This window comes from Poecilia reticulata, chromosome 2, assembly GCF_904066995.2.
Source record: "Poecilia reticulata chromosome 2, P_reticulata-male-v2, whole genome shotgun sequence".
Taxonomy (NCBI): domain Eukaryota; kingdom Metazoa; phylum Chordata; class Actinopteri; order Cyprinodontiformes; family Poeciliidae; genus Poecilia; species Poecilia reticulata.
Genome location: NC_088831.1, coordinates 9119408 through 9140775, shown reverse-complemented (window position 1 = coordinate 9140775; position 21368 = coordinate 9119408). Strand labels below are relative to the sequence as shown.

The following is a 21368-nucleotide window of genomic DNA, read 5'->3' as shown; positions in this document are numbered from 1 at the left end:
GTAATCTAGGAGATTTTACAGTGAAATATAATCTCAGTTTCCCAGAATTTGAGCCATTTGTCGTACAGCAACGTTCTTCAGTCAGAGGCCTCTACAGATTAATTGGAAGACTGACTGCTTCCAGAAATCCCTCCAACCCACAGCATCGTCAACCTCAATGGCTCTTTGGAGATGCTTGGCTGTGACATTTGATGTCGCTTTGGGATGGATTAGAGCATTTTTGACTCCAATCGAATTTCTCCTCACGAGTCTTCCACAGAGGCTAATTCCAGCTGCTTCTCGGATTATTCCCGTCAGTTTGGCTGGCAGGGTGGTATTTGTGGCACACTTTGAATTTTCAGAACGTTTTAATTGATCGTAAGTGCGACTGTGCTTAGTAGCTAAACAATTTCTGAAGGGAACTTGTTGTACCAGATTTTATTTAAGGGTACCTGCATGGAACGGAAAACAACTTTGATTTTGTTTTTTTTGTGGTATCCTTACCCCTTCAATTTAACATTTACTTTGCGTTTAGCAAATAAAATGAGAACAAACCTTTTGTTTAATATTAGGTTTCTCTCTCTCTTTTTTTTTTTAAGTTCTGGTGGCATATTTCACAACCACAGGAACATCACGTCCCTCTTATTACATCAACACCAGACGCTGGTGGGTAAATTAGGAGACAAATTTTAGTGATTAAACCACAGGCACAACTGATGACCATTATGTGTGGCAAAGTGCCGCAGTATTCAGGCGGGAGCGCGTAATGATGCCAGACTATGCGGAGAAGAGAAACGTAATCAGGAATTATTGTGCATCTGTATGAGTCTGGCCTTATCTAAAGTGACTCCTTCAGTTTTTTTGAAGCCGTGTGCCAAAACAGCCCCTCATGGCAGCTGGAGTTGTTGGCCTGCAGCTGAGAGCGGCCCACACAGGAAGACGACTTGGCCGCGATAGATTAAGATCAGGGTGACAAATGAGCCGCGGCAAGGGGAGCTTATTTTTGTGCCGGTGTCCAGATTATCTCGTTAAAAAAAACGATGGAAATATGCAAACTTCACGCTCGGTGCCGACCGTAACAAAGAGCTTTGGAGTCTTTAGAGGGGGGGATGAAGATATCACGCAGCTATGAGACACAGAAGTGATTAACTGACTGACTAAATTTTGTTTACTTATTTGCCCGAATGCGGAAAACAGTGCAGCTGATGCGCATTGTCACATTGGTGTGTGATGTTCTCAGAAACCATCTGGCACTTTCTTAAAGGCTGTTGCGACAGACTTTTCTTCCCCTTTGGGCTTGTTGGCATGATGGAGCAGAATTAGGGACAACAGGCAGCTTGAGTTTATATAATTAGTATTTCCTGTAGGAACGATCTTTCTGATGAGCTTTTAACAAACAACAAATTGAAATACACTAAAGTGGCATATGTTCTGATACATGTACTCAAAGGAAGACTCCTTTGCAGCAAAGCAAAGTAGCCACAACTCCATTTGTTTCTGCACAGTAGCAAAAATTCTGCGGATTAAGGAGTTTGTGTAGGAGCAAAGACTGAAATTTGAATCCCTTCAAAGAGGTAAAAATATCAGGTTGTTGGGCATAAAATTGAAGGTTCTCTTTTCTCTCGACTGGAAATTACATCCAAATTGGTATTCTATATATTTTTTGAATTCACACCTAAGCATTTTTACATATCATTTGCATTTTACTTCCAAATGTGTCAATTCCATACGTAGTTCCTCTTTTTATCTTATGTCGGAGGATTAGTTTATAGCTGGATTCAAAATCGGCTTCAATGGTCAAGTTTGTGTGGACAAGCTGGGAATTTGACTTTGGCTTCACACGCTCAGTGCATGCAAACATTAGATTTAAATGGATAAATTTCAAAGGAAATAAAAAACAAAAACAAATGTGTGCACATGTAGGCCAAGTTTTTCTTTTTTTCTAAGTAGATCATAATAGTGCAAATTTGCACAGCCATTATTTCTTAGGGGCAAATATGATATAAACAGGTGGCAAAATGCAGAGGAAAATCTGAAAACAAAATGAAATAAATTTCTATTTATAAAACATTAAGTTAAAAATGTAAATGCATAAATATTCCATTTTTAATTTGTGTAACTTTAAGGTATTTGTTTGCTCTTGAGTGCTAGAAAAAATGGAAAACGTTTTAATGAAAAAAAAATATATATATAATTGTGTAAAATTGAACAAGAATCAAGGAATTGACTCACATTGAAATCATGGCATCTACCTTCCACCGACAGGGGGCTCCACCCTTGTGAGTTACTAACAACTGCACCCTACACAGTCTGAGCAAGATGGTGTGCAGCGTAACTTTTTGCTCATATTTTCCAAAAGAAAATATTTTTTAATTGTTTTACAGCTGGTGGGACCTTAGAAAAAAATTTGTTTTAGCAATTTAAACAGAGGAAGAAAACAGTTGGAAAGTATTGTTCTGTGTGCTTCATTTACGCCAGGTGTGCTGTTGTAGAAACGCATTTAAAACATGACAGAAAAAAAACTGCTTTGAGAGAAGACGACAAGCTAATTTTCCAAAGCAGGAATTTTCCGAGGTGAGGTTAGACTTTGAGTGTAAAAATGGATGAAAATAGTTTTCCTTTTTACGGAAAATTGTCACCGTAAACGTTTTAAAACACAAGCTGTTCACTACGGAGCAGAGAGTGGTCAGCAGTATGCTGTTTGTGATATGAGGCGTTAAACCAAAGTTGCTTGGTGTGCTATCAGCGAATGTATTAAACGGAACAAAATGTAAATATTGGACTTTTTTTAAACATTTTTTATGAGTTTTAATATGTAAACAGACGGCTACATGAGTTGCTGTTTTTTAGTCATTCCCTGTTGGCTCCGGTTTGTTTAATGTGTTTGTGCTAACAACAGCAGCTAACTCCCCGTTCTGTGTACTGACTTTATTTTAAGGCCAAAATTACAGAAAGTATCACAAACACATTCAATTGTAGACATCCTACGCAGATATTTGGATCGTTCATATGCGTTGAATATTACTGTGGCTGAGTGGAATATGACCTTTTCTGTAGTTCAATCAGCAAATTAAAAATACAGTCAAGTTTTAAAGAAGTTTAGTATGAATATAGATTTATTCTATTAAAATATTTCCATAATTTCTCTACTTTAATTATGGTAGAGAAATACCATAATTAAATAGGCTATTAGGCATTTAATGGCAAATGCCTATTAAATATGCTACTTCAGTGGTTATGACAACAGTACTTGAGCATATGTTTGACAGCTGAGTACCTACATTTTACTAGTCCACAAATGACGAGGCTGTTCATATGCCTGACTAACATTTTCAGAAATATGTTGTCAAATGAAGTTAAGAAATAATCCTGGAAATGAGCAAAAGGAACTCGTCTGACCGACTTTTATTTCATATGTTCGTTGGTCAACTTGCCATGGTGGAACAACCAGTGTAAAGATTTATAAACATGTTTAAATATGTTTAAAGTTACCTGCAAAACATTAGGAATACAAGTCTTACACTTTTAACAGTGCTATCTATTGTAAAAATAAATGCTTAAAAATGTTGTTCCAAACTAAAATATATGCTTTAAGTAAAATTTTTAAAAATAGATTAAAAATGCCTTTGAGAAACATTATCATTGACCCATTTGGCTTGCGAAAAAAGTTTTTCTTTAAAGGAAAAGCTGGCTATAGCTAACTTGTCTGTTGGCAACATAGTTCATTATACATTTTTCCAGTGGATGAAGAAATTCTCAACATTTAGGATGCATGACATTTATAGTCGTTTGAGACTCTTGTGATTCCTGACAATGTAATGCTTTGGATTGTGTTTAAAACAGAAACCATCATTGCTTTTAACTCATGTAGTTTTTTTCCCTCAGAATCTCAATCTCTATACTAGTTCTGGTTTTTTTTTATCCCCCTTTTGTTTTTCTTTTTACAGTGCTGAAGACGATGATCAGATGCTGTCACACTATCCCGCCAACCTTATCCTGATGGCCTTTACAAACTTCTGAGGAGAAAATGATGCGTCTCCCCACAGAAGTTCAGACAGGTTCTGTATCTGTCGAGATACGTTTCTTTTGAAGCGACAACCTACATGGTTGTCGCTTCAAAGCTCAAATAATCCTCTTCATTCTTTTTGCATTATCTTTGTTTGATGTTTTGCTTTTTTTTTGCAGGGAAACATTTGCAGACACACCACCTGGATCCCTGACTGGCAGGTACACACACGCTGTTCTAGCTGAAAAGTTCGACAAATGGCTGTCCAGCTCCCGTTGAGGAAGGTATCCGTCAGCAGATCAGACATTTATCAAAAATGATTTCAGATTTTTATTTAGTTGAAGGATGTTTTTAAACTTTGTAAACAGACTATAGAACTGATTGTAGGGTTAGAATCGATGAAAATTGTCCACTTTTTCAAACTTAAATGTACTCCTCTTATTTCTACATTCCAGATTACTTTAAGTCATACATTAATTTAATTTTAAATTGTGGAATCTTATTTAGATGAGCCCGTGCCTTTCCAAATTCAGGCCAATCAGCTAAATTTACCACAAGCAAATTTCATTTAAGATGTAGAAGCAGCTCAGTTTTGAGCTTCATTGTAAATGCTGTGAACACTTATTTAAAATGTATTTTCTTGTTTTCTCTATTTTTGATCAATTTTCAGAAAAAAACTTATTTCCATGTCATAATGGGTTATTTGTGTGCCAAATTTTGTGGAAAGATGTTGATTTAATACAATTTTGGAATAAGGCTGTCACACAAAATGTGGATAAAATGAAGTGCTAGCACATTAAAGTGCTTCAAAAATTCACAATTTTGCTTTGTGTTGGTGGATATTTTGATAGAAACTTTGCTCACTTTGACCGGCTGCTTAAATCTAGAAAATATGCAAGTTTCCAAATGTTTCTGTGGCTAAAAAGATAATCTCCATCTTAGGCTCTGAAAGTGCACTTTACATAGTTAGATTTTGTGGCCCTGGGTCGAAACGCGGCGTTCGGCGGTAGCACAATGAGAGCGATGATGTCCTAACCATGAATAATGCATATTCATGGCCTGGATACAAAAAAGTATGAGTGGAAGCCCAATATGTTTTAATGAGCCTGGTTCCCAGGGTGAGCGACTAAATTTCTCATTTGAGTTCCAGACGTAGAAGGTTAAAGGAGCCGGGGTGTGCCAAAGATGGATAGAAACGGAGGAGAAAGCAATATGTGGCTTCAGCCGAGAAAAATGCGTCTTTTTCTTTTGTTTTGAGCTCCTGTGTAGATCATGCTTCTTACACAATAAGCATCCAATGTGCTTGCATATACACTTTTTTTGTTGTTGTCATTGTTGCATAATTCATAAAGTATTCCTCCGTGTGTGGAAAATGAATTTTGCTGCGTTCTTTTAATCTATCCAGGTTATTTGCAAAGTTAATTGAACAATGGGGAAAGCTCTCAGAGGGCAATGAGTTCCATCTAATCCCATCTTATTATTTCTACCCCCAAAGTCTGCGTTAATTACCCTAGCCACTCGGTTTTCAGTCCAACATGTCAATTTAAAACAGACAATTCATCCCTTAAAGAGAACTGATCATTTTGTAGTTATGATCAAAACGGTTTAATGTTTAAAATCCATTAGTTGCACAAAAACAACTCGATTTCTCTCGTTTTTAGTGTGGTAAAAAAGTGAACTTCCTGACACGGACTTGTTTGTGGCATATCTAAGCAATCTCAGATCCGTTCGAGTAAGATTCATTTTATGCATAGCGTAACAACCCATCTACATACAAACTGAATTTTGTGGATGCTGTTGTGCTCTTTTGTCTTTTTATTGGGTTTCTTATAAAGACATTTCCAGATTCCCCCCACTTCTTATTTTTTTAAGCTCCTCTCTGTTTATGCATCTGTCACTTCCTACAGTCATCTGTTTCCATGTTGTTCACTGAAAGTCTGTATGCTTTATTAGGCCATATGGGCATATGCATTTCTCTTTCATTGTGCAGTGAGGTTGTTGCTTTTCATAGAATCCTCTTGACTTGCACAAATCTGGATTCCCAACAATTATAGGACTTGTCATAGAACTGAGTCCCCATTCAGTGTTGTAACATTGTATTTTGTTGAATGAACTCATGTCTGTATGTGCTATAGTTCTGGTCAGAAGTTTACATACACCCGACAAAGATGTTCAAGTTCTCCATGTTTGGATCTGGGGATGCAGTAGACTAGAACTGGTCTGGAAGGTTGGCATGACAACAGATCTTTGATGTATTTTGGTGCTTCTAATTGATTTCCTTAAATAAGGAAAAATCTATATTCAACCCAATTTGCCCCAATGTGTAACTATAATCACGGCCATATAAAATCATGAATTGGTCATGATTTTTACTTCAGTTTCTTTAGTAAAACCAATGCCTGATTACTGCCAGACTTCTACAATCAAGAAATTACTCAAATAGAATGTGTTTGGCAAGATGTTTTTAAAAGCACTATCTCCCAATCCAAAATTAAGAAAAACACACAAAAATTGAAGTCATTGACATGTCAGTTTGAAAATTGTGATAAAACACAATTCTCAGACTTCGGGGCTCCAGTGAACCCCAGTGAGAACCACTGTCTAACAACCGAGACTCATTCAGGAAATCCGAAACTGCAGTCTCATTTGCATCAGTTAAGGTTTGTCACATAGATAATTAAAGGGGAAAAAAAAGAGTATGCAAAAGTTATATCCATAAATTTCTACAGCCCTAACAGATGATCAAACTGAATGCAAAGCTATCATCTTTTTGTTATAGATCAAAATTTTTTTTGACCGTATTCCGACAAACCCCTTGAAAAGTTTTCCGTTTGGACCAAAAACCAAGAATATTAGGAAAAGGATGCTGTATTTAAATTCAAATGTGGTAGTGGGAGTGCAACGGTCTGAGGCTACTTTCCTCTTAGAATTTATATGAAGTAAAACTCCAGCGGTAACTCTCGAGAGCTACTACCCTGCAAATTCCGGGTGCACCCCTGCTGCATCCCACATGAATCAAATGGTCGAATTCCCTCATCAGCTCCACAAAGGTCTGGCAACAAATTATTCATTTTATTGAGGCGTGTTGGAGAAGGACTGCATCTAAAAGTTGACGGATGGTAGCTCTCGAGGACCGAACCTGGGAATCCTGATTTAATACACTTCAGTTTGACCAAAAAAGAAAACGGACAGAAGAAATCTATAAGGATGCAAGCCAAGGTCTTGAAGATTTAAACTGTCCCCCCTCAGATGAAAGGGGATAAAAGAGGTTCGGGAACGTTGAACATAGAGGATAGAATAATGAAAAACCTGGATTATCTCCAAAATCCTTCACTTGCCATTAAATCAGCAGCTACATGGTGAATTAGGTGTTTCAACGGGATAAAACCACGAGGTGATAAACCAGCCTGTATGTAGATAACAATGTTACATAACATTGCATTTGTCATTATTTCACTCTGGGAAAAGAAAACATGGGTCTAATAATAATTAATAGCCCAAAGAATATTATGCAAATGGTAACATCTGATTATAACTATATCATGCTCTGCAGTAGGAACCGATACGGAGACTCATTCTAAATTATATGCAGCGTATTCCACAGAAGTGATATGTTCAGCAGATAGACTGCTGAGCTGAGCTGGGCTTGCAATTCCATTCTGATTATGTATATATTTTTTTCTACTTCAAAGCAAGAGAAAGTGTCAGGAAGCGTTGGCATTTGGAACTGTGATGTTGTTTTGTTTTTTTTTTGTTTGTTTTTTTTCTTTTCTCCCCTTTCCTTCTTTGGGCGCCTAATAAAACAGCGACTGCAGACGCCAGCCACCTCTTGAAAAGCACCAACACATTTGTGCTTATGAATGAATTATTGAAAGCTCCTTCTCACTGGTGCTGGAGAATTGTGTGATCAAGGAGTGCCAGAAAAACTTAAGTTTGAAAACTTGCAGCGTACAGCAAGGCCCCCTTTTTTTTTTTTCCCCCTTCCTTTTTCCTCCCACCCTCCCCAACTCCTTTGTGCTTCCGACTTCCAAAGATGTCGCAGTGTATCTCAAAAGCAGACGCATTAAATAATAACCCCGCTCTGAGCTGTGCATCAGAAAGCATCGGCTGCATCTGGCTGACTGCTCGGTTATTTGCACAAAAGGGTCATTTTCTGCCGTACAATGGGGCTTATCTGTAAAAATAAAGGCCACTCACAAGCTCTGAAGTCCTGAATGGCGACACAGGAGTGGGATTTGATAAGAAAAGCGACCAAAAGTTAAAAATCCAGAGTTTACACTTGTGGCAGTTGTTTTAATCATGCAGCAACAGTCCACACATTACATTCCTTTGAGACGGTGCGTTTCCTCTAATATATTTATTCTGTTTTTGCTGCTAATCACTCTCGTGTGCTTTAGATCATCAAAGTAAAAGGAACAAAAAAAGGGGGAAAAAATCTATATAAACCAATTTGGCCTCATGCAAAACAGTTTAAAGCTCAGGCAATAATCATGTGTGGGTTATGGCTTTTGTTCATGATTTTTATTTTTTTAAGGAGGAGGGATAACATTACCTTACACTACATGAACCTTTAACCTTACAAAATGAAATCATAAAAGTAAAAAATTAAATAAAAATGAAATCATGAGAATGCATTTTTTTATATTTTTATCCGCCAAGATTATCTCTGCTCAGTATTAACATATGCGCCTTCCGAAGCTTGCAAGTGCGACAAACACAAGAAGGAAGAAATCTCTAAAGGTGCAAATAGTTTTTCACAGCCCTCCGTCTGCCCACGCTGATCCGGATCACACGTTAAAAAGTTAAAGGAAAAAAAAGAAAGAAGCGGACTAAAACTGCTAAAGGACCATTTTCGTCTTGCATTGAGCTCATCAGGAAATCATAAAACACTTTCCTCTGGCTGTGGTTATTTCTGTATTTTTCATAATCGCTTCTTCTTTTTTCTTTTTTTTTTTCTTGCCTGCGTCAAATAATTGGGTGTTTGCTTGGGTCTGACTGAAATGTCAGGTGGGGACGGTTTGCAGGTGGTTCCATTGATTACTGTCCTCTTCCCACGCAGACACCGGACGCGAGGCGATCGATACGCGAGGCGCTCTTGACGCATTTCTCAAACCGCTTTCGTCTGGGATCGAGAAACATTCAGACGCTCTGTCATGCATATGCTTGAAGCTCCCACCGATTGACTGCACATCTAACCTTTAAAACTGTAGCCAACGCTCTTTTTTTTTTTTTTTTTTTTTTTTTTTTAGGCCTCATTATACAACTGTAATGTGTGGTGGAGAGCAGTCGCTTGGAGAGGTCAGGCGCCGAGGCAGCTGAGCCTGATGGCTCTGCATGTTGAAATCAGGCAGAGGAATATGTTATTTGAAGGGCACTTGTCCTGACTGAGCACCAGCGGTTGACTGTGTCATATTAGAGAAAGTAATACAGGTTGACACAAGAAGGGCTCCCCCTCCCAAGTGAAATCGTCCCACTCCGCAACTTTCTCTCAATTTGTTGGTGAAACACTAATTTAGCTTTTACATCTGTTCAATTCAGCTCCGGTTAGTTTAATAATTTCATTATCGCAGAGACGCAGCAGATGTTTGTGATTTATTATCTAACCCTGAGTGTTTGTGTGCGAGATTCAGTCGAGCTGTAATTGCAGATTATCACGAATATTATGGGAAACATTTATTTAATTTGCCGCATTGAAATGAAAATGTTTTGCTTTATAATGTGATTTATGTATAAATGAAGCTATCCACAATGACTACTTAGAGCTTGGCCTCAAAGATGTACATATTTTCAGAAGGATCTGCTTTCCAGGAGCTTTTTGTACATTTTCATGTTGCAACTACAAACCTCAATGTATTTATTTATTTATTTATTTTATATGACAAATGGGACAAAACTGGAGTGGATGGAAAATGAAGGCATAATTGAGCTTTTTGGATTAATCTGACTATATCATCCTCATTGGGAATGCCTTTCTTCAGCAGGGACCGAGTTGATGGTCAGAGGCTGAAAAACACATTAGAAGAAGACTCAGTCTGATATTTATAGAAGTTCAATATTCAATCTGATTTCTGTTTTAATTTTTTTCGCACAACAAAAATCAGTTTTGCCCTTTGTTGACCAGTTTGACAAAACTCGGCTAAATTGCATTAGATTTTCTTGCTGTAATTTGACAAAATGTGAAAAAACGAATGTAGTCAAGACGGCGTATTAAGAATAAGCTTTGATCTAGATTTTACTAACGGCTAGTTTGGAGGAAAAAACAGCTCTTTTTGGAAATCAATTAAGAATTACATTTGATTATTTATACAAATACACTCTTAATAACATAGACGTATGGGAAATTTAGGATTTTGATGTATTTGATTCTTGAATCAAGCACACAGCTTTCTGATTGGCTGACAACTCTTCCACTGATCCACAGCTGTCCGTTTTAAAATTCTCTGCGGTTTTAAAATTCTCTGCTGTCAAGAGACTTCACCTAATATTTGATATTTCAACAAAGAATGTAGATTTAGAGACCTCATCCATTTAATTGTTCTACTTTGATTTATTTATTAATTAGCCCAAAGCTGTTATGAGTCAAACCACATTTAACACAAGTAAATGGAAAGCACTCTGGAGACACTCTTGATCATAACTTAGCTGTAAATCTTCCTCCCTGGCTTGTTTGACTAAGGCAGAAGTGTCTCAGCCTCAAACATAATTTCTCTTACAAGTGCACGGGAGGCCAAAGTCATGTTTCTTCCCAGGAAGCGCTCGTAGTCAAAGTTGCCTTAGACTGTAAAGCTGTCCAAACGGGCTTGGATTTCAGTTTTTTATTTTTTTTTCCTCCCCCAAACTACACATATACATTACATTTTAAGGTGACATAAATGCCTCAGCCAGCGATTTCCTGCTCTGGCATCCTTCTCCTTGGGCAGAGTGCTCTTAACGGAGACGCCCGAGAGATGCATCAGTCTGCAGACGGAGTGACGCGGACAGACACGCTTGACATTGATATTCATGGCAATCTCGTGGGTCATTTGGGTCCATAGTTGAGGGGAATTATGCAGAAAGTTTGGAATGAGGCAGATTTTTCAGACTAGGGACCAGAATATGACCTTGAATTTTTTATTTATTTATTTATTTTTTAATACTCTGAATAGTGACAAAGTAGTGAATCGCTACATTCAGGCACCTCTACCAATTTGTCATCATCTCAATATGCCTTTATGCTGATGGAGGTCCTTTAGATCAAAATATCAGTAGCTCTTCATGAATATGTAAACAGCGAGATGAGGAGTACCGCTTAAAAAGTTTGAAGAAAGTGCCCTTGTGGGAATATCTTTGCACTGCAATCATAAAGTGCTCCCCATCTGACGATACACGCTCCCCCACACACGCACACACACACTTGCGAAGCTGTCCTGCAAAAATATCTAGCTGCATCTCCCCTCTACTTCCTAAACTTTTCCTCCCTGCTGAAGTGCATCCTTTAAATCTGATGCAAAATGTCAGATGTTCTTCCTAATAAAAAATACAGAAATTTGCATATCGTGTTTGACAGAGTGGTCCCATCTCTCGGCAGAAATGTATGAGCTGCGCTGCAGTGTAGAGCAAATGGGAAGCAATTCCATTCACCACAGCCTGCTCATGTCACTCTCTATCTAGGTCACAAAAACCGGGAGGCTCCGAATGCTAACCGCCGTCATTACTCCACTAAGTGCTCGCCCGCTTTTTCGCTTCTTTTCCGTCCCGATCGACTATTTATTATTGCTTTTTTTATTATTATTTTCTTTTCAAGGATGACATCTCTCTGAGTTCCAAAATAAAGCCGACGGATAAAGTCTGGGGGTCATGTGCCAATCTCAAAACTTGTGGTGCTGAGGGGGGAGCGAGATGGTGTTTGCCATCATTATCAGAGGATCAAACATGAAGTTCTTTGATCTGGGCTGATTTGGGGGAACTCTCAAGTGAGGTCATTGAGACTACAGAGGACGTCTGGTATCAAAGTGATTGGGAGATGAATAGGGGGCACAGTGCGCAGGAAATGCCAATCCGGGGAAGCTTTGTGTCTTTGAGTGATTTACAAAATATCTGGTGATGCCATGATGTCACTGTCCTCTTTTTGACTATTAGTCATCAAAATACATAGCTAATGCACTGTGTCATTAATAGTGACTGAGAGGAGACAAGAGACCATTATTAGTTTCAGGTTAGTCACTGCAACTTATCAAGCACTGTAAATCTTTCTATAATTTGAGGTCGTCTTCTAAAAAAATACAAAAAATACAATAATTTGCAAAACTTGAATTTTAATCTCCTCAGACATCACCTTATCTTTATTTCTAGCCAATTAAAGGGCTGTCATCATACAGTATGTAGTGCCTTGAAGAAGTAGTCATGCACATAGAACTATTTTAACACTGATATGACCACCAAAAACCTGCATCTTACAAGTACATTGATTAACCATGTGTGCTTATCTTGCTTTAGTTCTTAAACCTGTTTTTATTGCTCCTGTTTTCTGAAGCAAAGATGGATGTGATTGAACAATTTATCTTATTGGATATTGGAGCTTATTAATATGGAGCAGTATTAGTGCCAACATCAAAACTATTGCATATGCAGATACTATTTGGTATTCCAAAGCCAGCTACTGATCTAAAGATGCCAGTGATTCTAGAAAATTAGGTGGAATCAAATGAAATCTGAAGCCAACTTCAGCTTCGTATGACTTTACGCCTTCCCAAGGCTAATGCTTACATATCTGTGCTAATGTACAGCAGAGGAAGTGAGCAATCTACTGTGCAACAAGCTTAGGCATGCTAGTTTTTAGTCAAGTTTTTTGTTGACTAAAAATTAAGACGCAATTTTGGCACTAATACAGTGCCATATATAACCGTTACATTACAGGTTATTCAAATTAACCCTGTGAATACTTTACCAGTGTTACTTGTACCATTGTTAAAGAACCAGAGGCCTATACTATAAAATTCCAAAAAGATACATTGGATTTAGGTTCAATTGCTGTCATTTGTATTAGTCTAGCCAAAGAAGCAGAGCTGAACAGAAGCTGGACTCCACCTTTAAATTCACAGCTGTGGCTATTCTGTGTTGTTAGCATCTCTATGTCGTCCAGCTCTGCGATGCGCCAGCCCCCGTCTGCTTAGTGTCGACCCCTCAAGCAGCCCTGAAAAACTTTACATGTTTACAGTGTGGGGTTGTGTTCTTTGTTTGGCCATATGGACGTTTTTCGGGTCTGCTTTCAGTCAGACTCTCTCAAGTCGTATCTGCTTTCACTTTTCCCCTGGAAGGTGACGGATGATCTCTTCTTTGGCAGCGGTTGGAGATCAAGGAAGTTCAGTGGTATCACGAGGGAAGAGAGTTAAACAACCTCCCACATGGTGTCCATTTACTCGCAGTACTTTGCAGCTGTATGGAGAATGAGACTCAGGTGGCGTAGGAGGCGTGTAACAGTTACTGACTTGCATTTCAAGTGCTGCAAAAATATGGCAGGGTAAACTTGTTTAACAAAGTTTTTGTTTAGCCCAACTTAAATGTGAACATTTCCGATTAGTGATTGTTAGTAGATTAAGAAAAATGAATTTCAAAAATGGTGAAATGCCTGGTGAAAGGGTAATAATCTACAAAACAAATGGGCTCTTTATCCAGGACTGTATACAGGAGCATTAATCAAGAGATTTGCACTTCGCTGGCTTATTTCCATCAGCAGACCTAAACACAGATTAAAGATAAAGATGTATCTAGTATAAATACACCATAAGGCCACAAAAGGAATGTTTAGCTTATACTAAACCTCTCTCTATTAAAACATACAGATGTCTTTAAAATAACTGCAGAGTTTAACTATTCATTCTGTTAAGAAAAAAAAATTAAAAGATCAGGTGTCAAATGTATGACACTCATTTAAGGGCAAAGGCAGCAAATACTGGCTGTGTTGGTCTGAGTACAATGGGTCGTTTCAGACATTATTCAGAAAAACGCTGAGCTTTTATTGAAAAATTGATTGGAGAGGAAAACGCCACAAGAACTGCTCAAAATAATCGCTGCATAGTTGAAATGACATAGTTGAAAGAAAATCCAAACTGACAGATCAAAGGCAGTCTACACTTACCTGTGAGTAATTTTTTTAACAGTTTGAACACCTCTATTTCAACTCGAGCTATTGACAAGACGCTTGGTTTAGCTTTATTTTTGGATCTAAGGGTCACAGTAAGTCAGTCAATACCCAGACATTTTATATAACACACTGTACATTGTGGAGAATGGTGACTAAGGCATTATGACTCCAAGCTGTGATACCAATGAGATTGATGGACAGTCTAATTTTCCCTTTTTTCCCTCTATTGCTAAAAAGAGCAAGTCATTTTTTTATTAGGAATATCTTGCATTCATGATATTCCAAATTTTTATCCTATTATAAAGATAATGAGGCTTTATTTTTTTTACATACACACACATTATTTCAATCACAATTGGAAAAATAGATTGTATACATTTAGTCAGACTAATGTGGCTTCATAAATATTCAATTTGTCATGTAACTGCGTATCCATTTCTAAACGCATAACAGGAAATGTAATCTATTTTCATTTAGTATTTGCCAGTGTTTTATACTCAGTCATTTGTCTCAAAATTCCTCATCAGAGTGCCACAAAGACCAATATTCGTCCCACTGCTATTCAGGTTGTAAAGACCTCCGACAGGTGTATGAGGATGTTAGAATTACAGTTTATGCAGATGACACACTGACATACATAGATGGGATGTCAATCAAGTTGCAGATGTGCTACTATTAAAAACACATCAACAGGTATTTACAAGAAAATACAGTTGCATGATTTAACCAGATGTTTGGGTTGAAGAAATTAAGTAATTAGTTGTAAAATAAAGCATCTTTCAAACATATAGTGTACTTTTACACTATATGTAAGAGTACATATAGTGTAACATAGTGGTTGATTCTCAAGGCACAACTACTATGTTAGATCACATTATACTCAAGTCTTGATAGTATTTGATCAGAAAATGTTTACAGCGTAATTGTAAATTCAATCTATGAACTTCCTTTACAATTCATAGATGAATTGTAAATTCACCTATGAATTTACAATTCATCTATTCATCTATTTATTCATCTATGAATAAACATTAAGAAACAGAGTGATTTCTCCCTTGAAGCCAAATCATTTTATTTGGCTTCAAGGGAGAAAACTTTTCAGAGTTTTCTAACTATTTAGAAGCACGTTCCTCTCCTTGAAGGACTCAAGGATCTCATCTGTTCTGCACACAGCTTGCCGAATGCTGGAGGTGCTGGAGGGGCCATATTGCATAGTGAAAACATGTACGATAGATGAATTTACAATTACGCTGTCGACATTTTAACTCAGAATTTTATATTTAAGAGAAATATTATAATGAAAGTTTTAACTTCTGATCAAATACTATCAAGACTTGAGTATAATGTGATCTAACATAGTAGTTGTGCCTTGAGAATCAACCACTATGTTGCACTATATGTACTCTTACATATAGTGTAAAAGTACACTATATGTTTGAAAGATGCTTTATTTTACAACTAATTACTTAATTTCTTCAACACAAACATCTGGTTAAATCATGCAACTGTATTTTCTTGTAAATACCAGTTGATGTGTTTTTAATAGTAGCACATCTGCAACTTGATTGACATCCCATCTACATATGTCAGTGTGTCATCTGCATAAACTGTAATTCTAACATCCTCATACACCTGTCTGAGGTCTTTACAATCTGAATAGCAGTGGGACGGATATTGGTCTTTGTGGCACTCTGATGAGGAATTTTGAGACAAATGACTTGAGTATAAAACATTTGTAGGAATATCTAAAACACACCTGGGACTTTGAGTTAGGAAACCTGTTGTACACATCAGCGTATCCCATGTCTAAACATAATTAGCAATATTGGTTTCTATACTGTCTCTGGTAACCCAAATATTCTTAACCCAACACATCTTCCCAAAGGAGGCAGCCCCTCCCCGCCTCAGGGTGTCTTTTAGCTGTTAATTTAGTTTTACTTTATGCAGCATTTAAGCAGTGATGAGGAAGGACAGGGACACTTTCTAGCTTTGTATCACCCAAGTCCTTCTTGTCACTTCTGAGATACTGAACAAGATGAACAATGGTTAAAATGTCGCTCATGCAACAGACCACAACATAGCGCATCTACACATTTAATGGGTTAATATGAGAAATCTAGTCACCTCTGTCAGCATATATTCCTTAGCTGCAGCCAAGTCCTCCAATTATTAGATACTTGATGCATTAATTTCCCTCTATATGAAGCATCAGAAAGCTAGAAACTAAAGAGTACTATGAGAAAATATTCATATCCTGTGAAAATATGAATTTGTATTTCTTCATTTGGAGTGTTGATATGGTTCTTCATCACAGAGCTGGATATGCACAGAAATGAAAAGCAACCCAGACGATCACAGAATAATCACCTCATTTCCCTCTGTTTATTAATGTTTATTCATGTCAGCCTACACTAGACTGGAAGGCGGCGACAGGAATATTAGATCTGCCAAAGGAAAAGTGACCATGAAGTAAATAGCTGCATGAAAGGCCACCAGTGTGCAGCAATCACAGGATGTTTAAAGTGGATTGAAATACCTCTATAACAATAATTTCTTCCATAATTATCTTTGTGGCAATGAGCCAAGAAGACAGAATTTTACATAAGCATGTCTGCTATTTAAAAAAAAAAAAATAATAATTATTACAGTAAATCATAAATTTGAATGTTATTGAAAAGCTGTTTGCTAATTTGACTATTTTTTGCCTATAGTTAATGAAAACCCCTTTTTCAGTTCATCTATATATATAAATATATAGTAAAATCACAAAAAAAAGTTTCTAAGAAGATAAGTTACCTGAATGTTGAAAGTGCTTAAAACCAGAATTTAAACGAAACGTTGAGTGGAAGGAAGAACTGTAGGAAAACACAAAAAAACAAAACAAAAAAAATAATAGCGGTCTTTCAAGATAAAGCAATTTTTTGAGATTTCACTCTCTGATATATAGTACTGAAACATATTTCCATTGTGGCTGTATTTTTAAATAAGATGATTATGCTTTTCTTTGCTGTCGAGCTTTATGAAGGTACTTTAAGACTTCAGCAGAGCCTTAGTCTGATTGCCTTAAAGCTACACCCCTACTGATGCAGTAATTAATTCAAATGGAGCCCTAAGCAACTATTAATTGCATATACCATATAGTATTTTTAAGAAGGTTGTGAGTTCTGTGTCGGATATCCCTTTTTGTGTTGAATAAACCAATTAATAGGCTTTTATTAACAATAAGGTAAAGTTTAAATGCATCACTGTCAGTAATGAATGTACTTATCTTTCTATTCCACACGTTTTGAATGCGAGATGCTTCTATTGATTTGTGTCTAAATCACATATTTGTTGCATAACTTCAAGTTATTTACTGGAGCTTCAAACTTTAAGTTGTCTGCTCTTGAGGGGAAAGTAAACCCATTTGGCTGAGTGTAAACTCACACAGCCACATTTAATGACCTCATTTCCCAGCTAAGTAAAACAGTCTAGAGAATAAACTGAGACAAAGTAAAGTTTCTTTTGCTCTGCTTTTGACTATCTTAGGCATGGGTCAGTTACTGGAAGTGTTTTTGTACATTTTTTATGGTAAAGGCATGTTTTTGTGTTTTTACCCCAATGGACAGTTGTCACAATTCACTAATGCCTTGTTTCCACTGAGCGGTGCAGGAAGTCCGGTGATTTTTGGTACGCTAAAAAATCACCGGTGTGCATTCACACCAGCCTGTTTAATAGAACTCTAGTTAATTTGCTCAGAAAGTCCACTTTGTTTGGAAAGGTGTGAATATGTAATTAAACTCTGGTCTGCCTAAAACCATGGTTTTGATTAGGTTAATGTGAACAACTATCCATCAACATGACCCAAGATATTTTTGTCAAGTTTTTTTTTTTTCCCCGTCACTTTGTTATTGTTGCATCATGGACACTGACCTTTAGTAAATCTTGTGACACTTTTATGTTCTATGGTCTTTCATGAGCTGCTAGATAACTTGTCAATGTACTTTTGGAATAAATTTGGCAGGATGGCGTTCCATACTATTTTCTTTACTGAGTGCAACAGCTCTAACTTGCAATCTTTTGGTGAATTTCATAAGATTAGATTGCAGCAAAAATGTGTTGCTTGTTGGGGTCTGTTAGCCTACTCTCACTATTTGTTATATTTATTTATTTTTGTTCTTAAGTCTGTGATGTTTTGTGATTTTGTTATTGACATGTTTTGTCCATTAATGAATGTTTTCCTCACACAGTTGTCAATCGGGTTTTCAGGTTTTCCTCACCTGTGTAGCTGTGAGTAGTCAAACTCCACTGTATAAAAATTCCTTGGTTTATCATTTCCATCATCACATCAAGCAATTTGATTTACCGTTGCCTATTTTCTTTTAAAATTCATCAATTTAATTCATTATTTAAATAGCCATTTTCCCTTAATTAGATGATTTCTTGATAAAATTATTATGCCTTTTCTCAGGCTCCATTTAGAGAAATTGAACCGATAATTTGAGCAAATATCGCTTTCAAAATGTCGTGTTGCAGGTTTTGCGTTCATTAGTACAAAGCATAGCGATGTAGTGAACTGACGAACATCTTGTAAAACGCATACCATGTCAGCGCTTCATTATTTATTAAAACTACTGAGGCATTAAAATCTAACTGCACCAACCAGTTTCTTGGCATCCAAACTCCATCAGCATTCAAATTTGTTAACCGGAACAGGGCTAAGCCTGAATTTTGCTTCGCTCACCCACCAGGCGAGTCATCTTTATGCAAAGTTGGCTGTATTGGAATCTCATGGAGAAAAAAAAAAGAAAAAGAAAAATGGTCTGCATTTACAGTGAATGATGGAAATTTATTCTTCAAAGCGGACAGTGATAAAAACCATCCAAAGGAATTCAAGGAGGGTTTTTGTGAACAGGCTAAAAGTGGGTCATAGGATTATAGCACAGAATTTGACAAACAATTGTCTTCTTAATGCCTCCAATCTTGACTGCCTTGCAGGATTTCATATTGAAAGGAGGCACATTTTACAGGCGCGTTCGAAGTCAGTGTGGAAAGTGAAGGGGAGTAGAGCCAAGCGGTTGAGTCGGTGACACTTTTAAAGGACACCCAGCTCCAAACTCTGTGTTTAGTTAAATGCTTAGTGACACACCATCCCCTTCCTTCTTTTTTGAACAGCATTCAAAGCTGTTGGTGAGGCACTTTACCTTTCCACACCCCCCATTCCATTGAACTGCCAAGGCCAAAGGTCATTAGCTCATATGTCACACCTTGACAGCCTCACTCTCCCGTTTCAGCAATGAGACACCTGGGCCGTGTCCCTGTGGTCATCCTTGAATATGCGCTCCCATCAGCCCCCGCGGTCTCCAGTCAAAGACAATCAGCTCGCCAAGAGACGAGACATGGAGTTCATCGCTATGGCAGCTCGCCAACGATGAAACCTTCAGCGTGACCAACTGACTTCGATGAAATGTAAAGGGTGCCACTTCAGGATCAGCAATGCTTGTTTAAATATTCATAGGAAAAGAGCAACAGGAATACAGCATGTGGGTGTTATTCACTGCTGCAGTATACTGGCATCACTTCAATTTTCGCTAAAGAGGTTGTGTGCTTGAAACAGTTTGTCTCTAAGTGGTATAAAAAGATATAAAATATCTGACTTTATGTTTCAACAAAGATTAAGCACGGCTTAGTTTGTACATGGTTACAGTCTTTGATTCTGGTTTTAATCTAGGAAATTGGACATTGAATACTGGCAGGAGTGAACGTTTCAGTCTTAAATTATGACTATTAGAAATCAGAAATCCTTGTGTCAAAGAAAACCACCAGATTTGAATATTTGGACTGTTAAGTGATAAGATAATCACAAGGTGTTCATGAGTCATTTTGGTCTTAAATCCTGTTGTGCTGCTGTGGGTTAAGTTTACTTTAGAAGCAGTTATAATCTTTGTGGTTAAACCTAATCAGCTCTTTCCAGAAAACCCCCCAGGATTGTTCTTTTCCACTAAATCACCGCTTTACTTTTGCTAGTGCTTACTTAGCAACAGGTGTTGCCAAGGAAAGACCTGTTCCTGACCCTGAAAAGCTTGCACCTAACCACTAGTTAGGTCCTAGACCGAACATAAGCATCCCATTTCATCAGGAACTAAAGGCAGCATCTCTGGGAACAACAATCAGTCAAAACATTGTAAAGAGCCATGATTTAAACTCTCCCATTTAAAAAAACAAAAAAGCAAAAGCACAGCATTTCAGTGAGAATCAAATGTTCAGTTGCAGTCAGAATAACAAGCTGACTCTTTTGTTCCTGCAGATTGTTATGAAATCACCTGTCGCAGATATTATGTAGGTCAACATGCTGCTTCCAGCTGTGCTCACGGCTGATTATTTTCCACTGAATCCGTAAAACGCCATCTCCAACTCTGTTGATGCGATCGTATTTCAACTGCTCTTGATGGCGTTAACAAACCTCGCCCTGAAAGTTACGTAACGGCTGTTTTCCAGCTGCTGGTGTGGAGGAATCATTAGCTCATTTGGAGAGTCCTGTAAAGTGTTAACAAGCACCGCTGGTTGTCTTAAACCGTGTTGGTAAACTAACATGGTTTATCAACACGCATCTATTTGCAGAGATGCTGGATAAATGCTCGTGGGGTGCAATTGCCTCCATGCTCATAATTCTTCACAAAAACACCAAAACATTGACTGGATGAGGTGTTTAAATTGAAGGGGTTCTGACTTGGTTCTCGATAGTAAAATAGAGCCATCCAAACCAAAATAAGAAACATCATTAGTGGGAAAACTTCTAAAAACAGCTCGCTTTTTAGAAAGTTTTGGCTAGCTGTAACACAACAATTTGTGCTTACATAAATTTACCCTCACTTATTATACTTCCAGAGTTGTTTGTCAGAACTTTCCGTGGCAACATGGAGTCCAACAGGAGTGGGTCAATTTTAACCTTTGAGTCCATTTTGTTCTTAATCACAGTTTAACAATGTCTGCAGAGATTTGCTAATTACTTTGACTTATTGTTTGATTACATTTAGGCATTAAAGAAACTTTAGTGCACACAATCAAAACCTGCTAAGGTAGCCTACATTGTTGCAGACTTCTTTGGTTACGTTTAGGGATTACAGAATTAGTTAAGTTTTATATATTCACATCTTATTTTGCTAAGTATTGATAATAAGTCCTGGTTAAGTTTATACAAAAGTCTAGATATTTAAAATATTAATTAAAACGCATATTTACTTTAGGCATTAGAAATATTGCTATTTAGATTTAGACATT

At 37.4% G+C, this 21368-nt stretch overlaps 1 long non-coding RNA gene across 1 annotated transcript in view; it reads left to right on the top strand.

Moving 5' to 3' along the window:
• Positions 1 to 21368, top strand: part of LOC145555291 (uncharacterized) — a 77601-nt gene that overhangs the window by 10973 nt on the left and 45260 nt on the right. The window contains exons 4-5 of the long non-coding RNA XR_014091403.1: positions 3927 to 4037; positions 4165 to 4269. This is a non-coding gene — a long non-coding RNA (uncharacterized LOC145555291). The remainder of the gene's footprint in view (positions 1 to 3926; positions 4038 to 4164; positions 4270 to 21368) is intronic.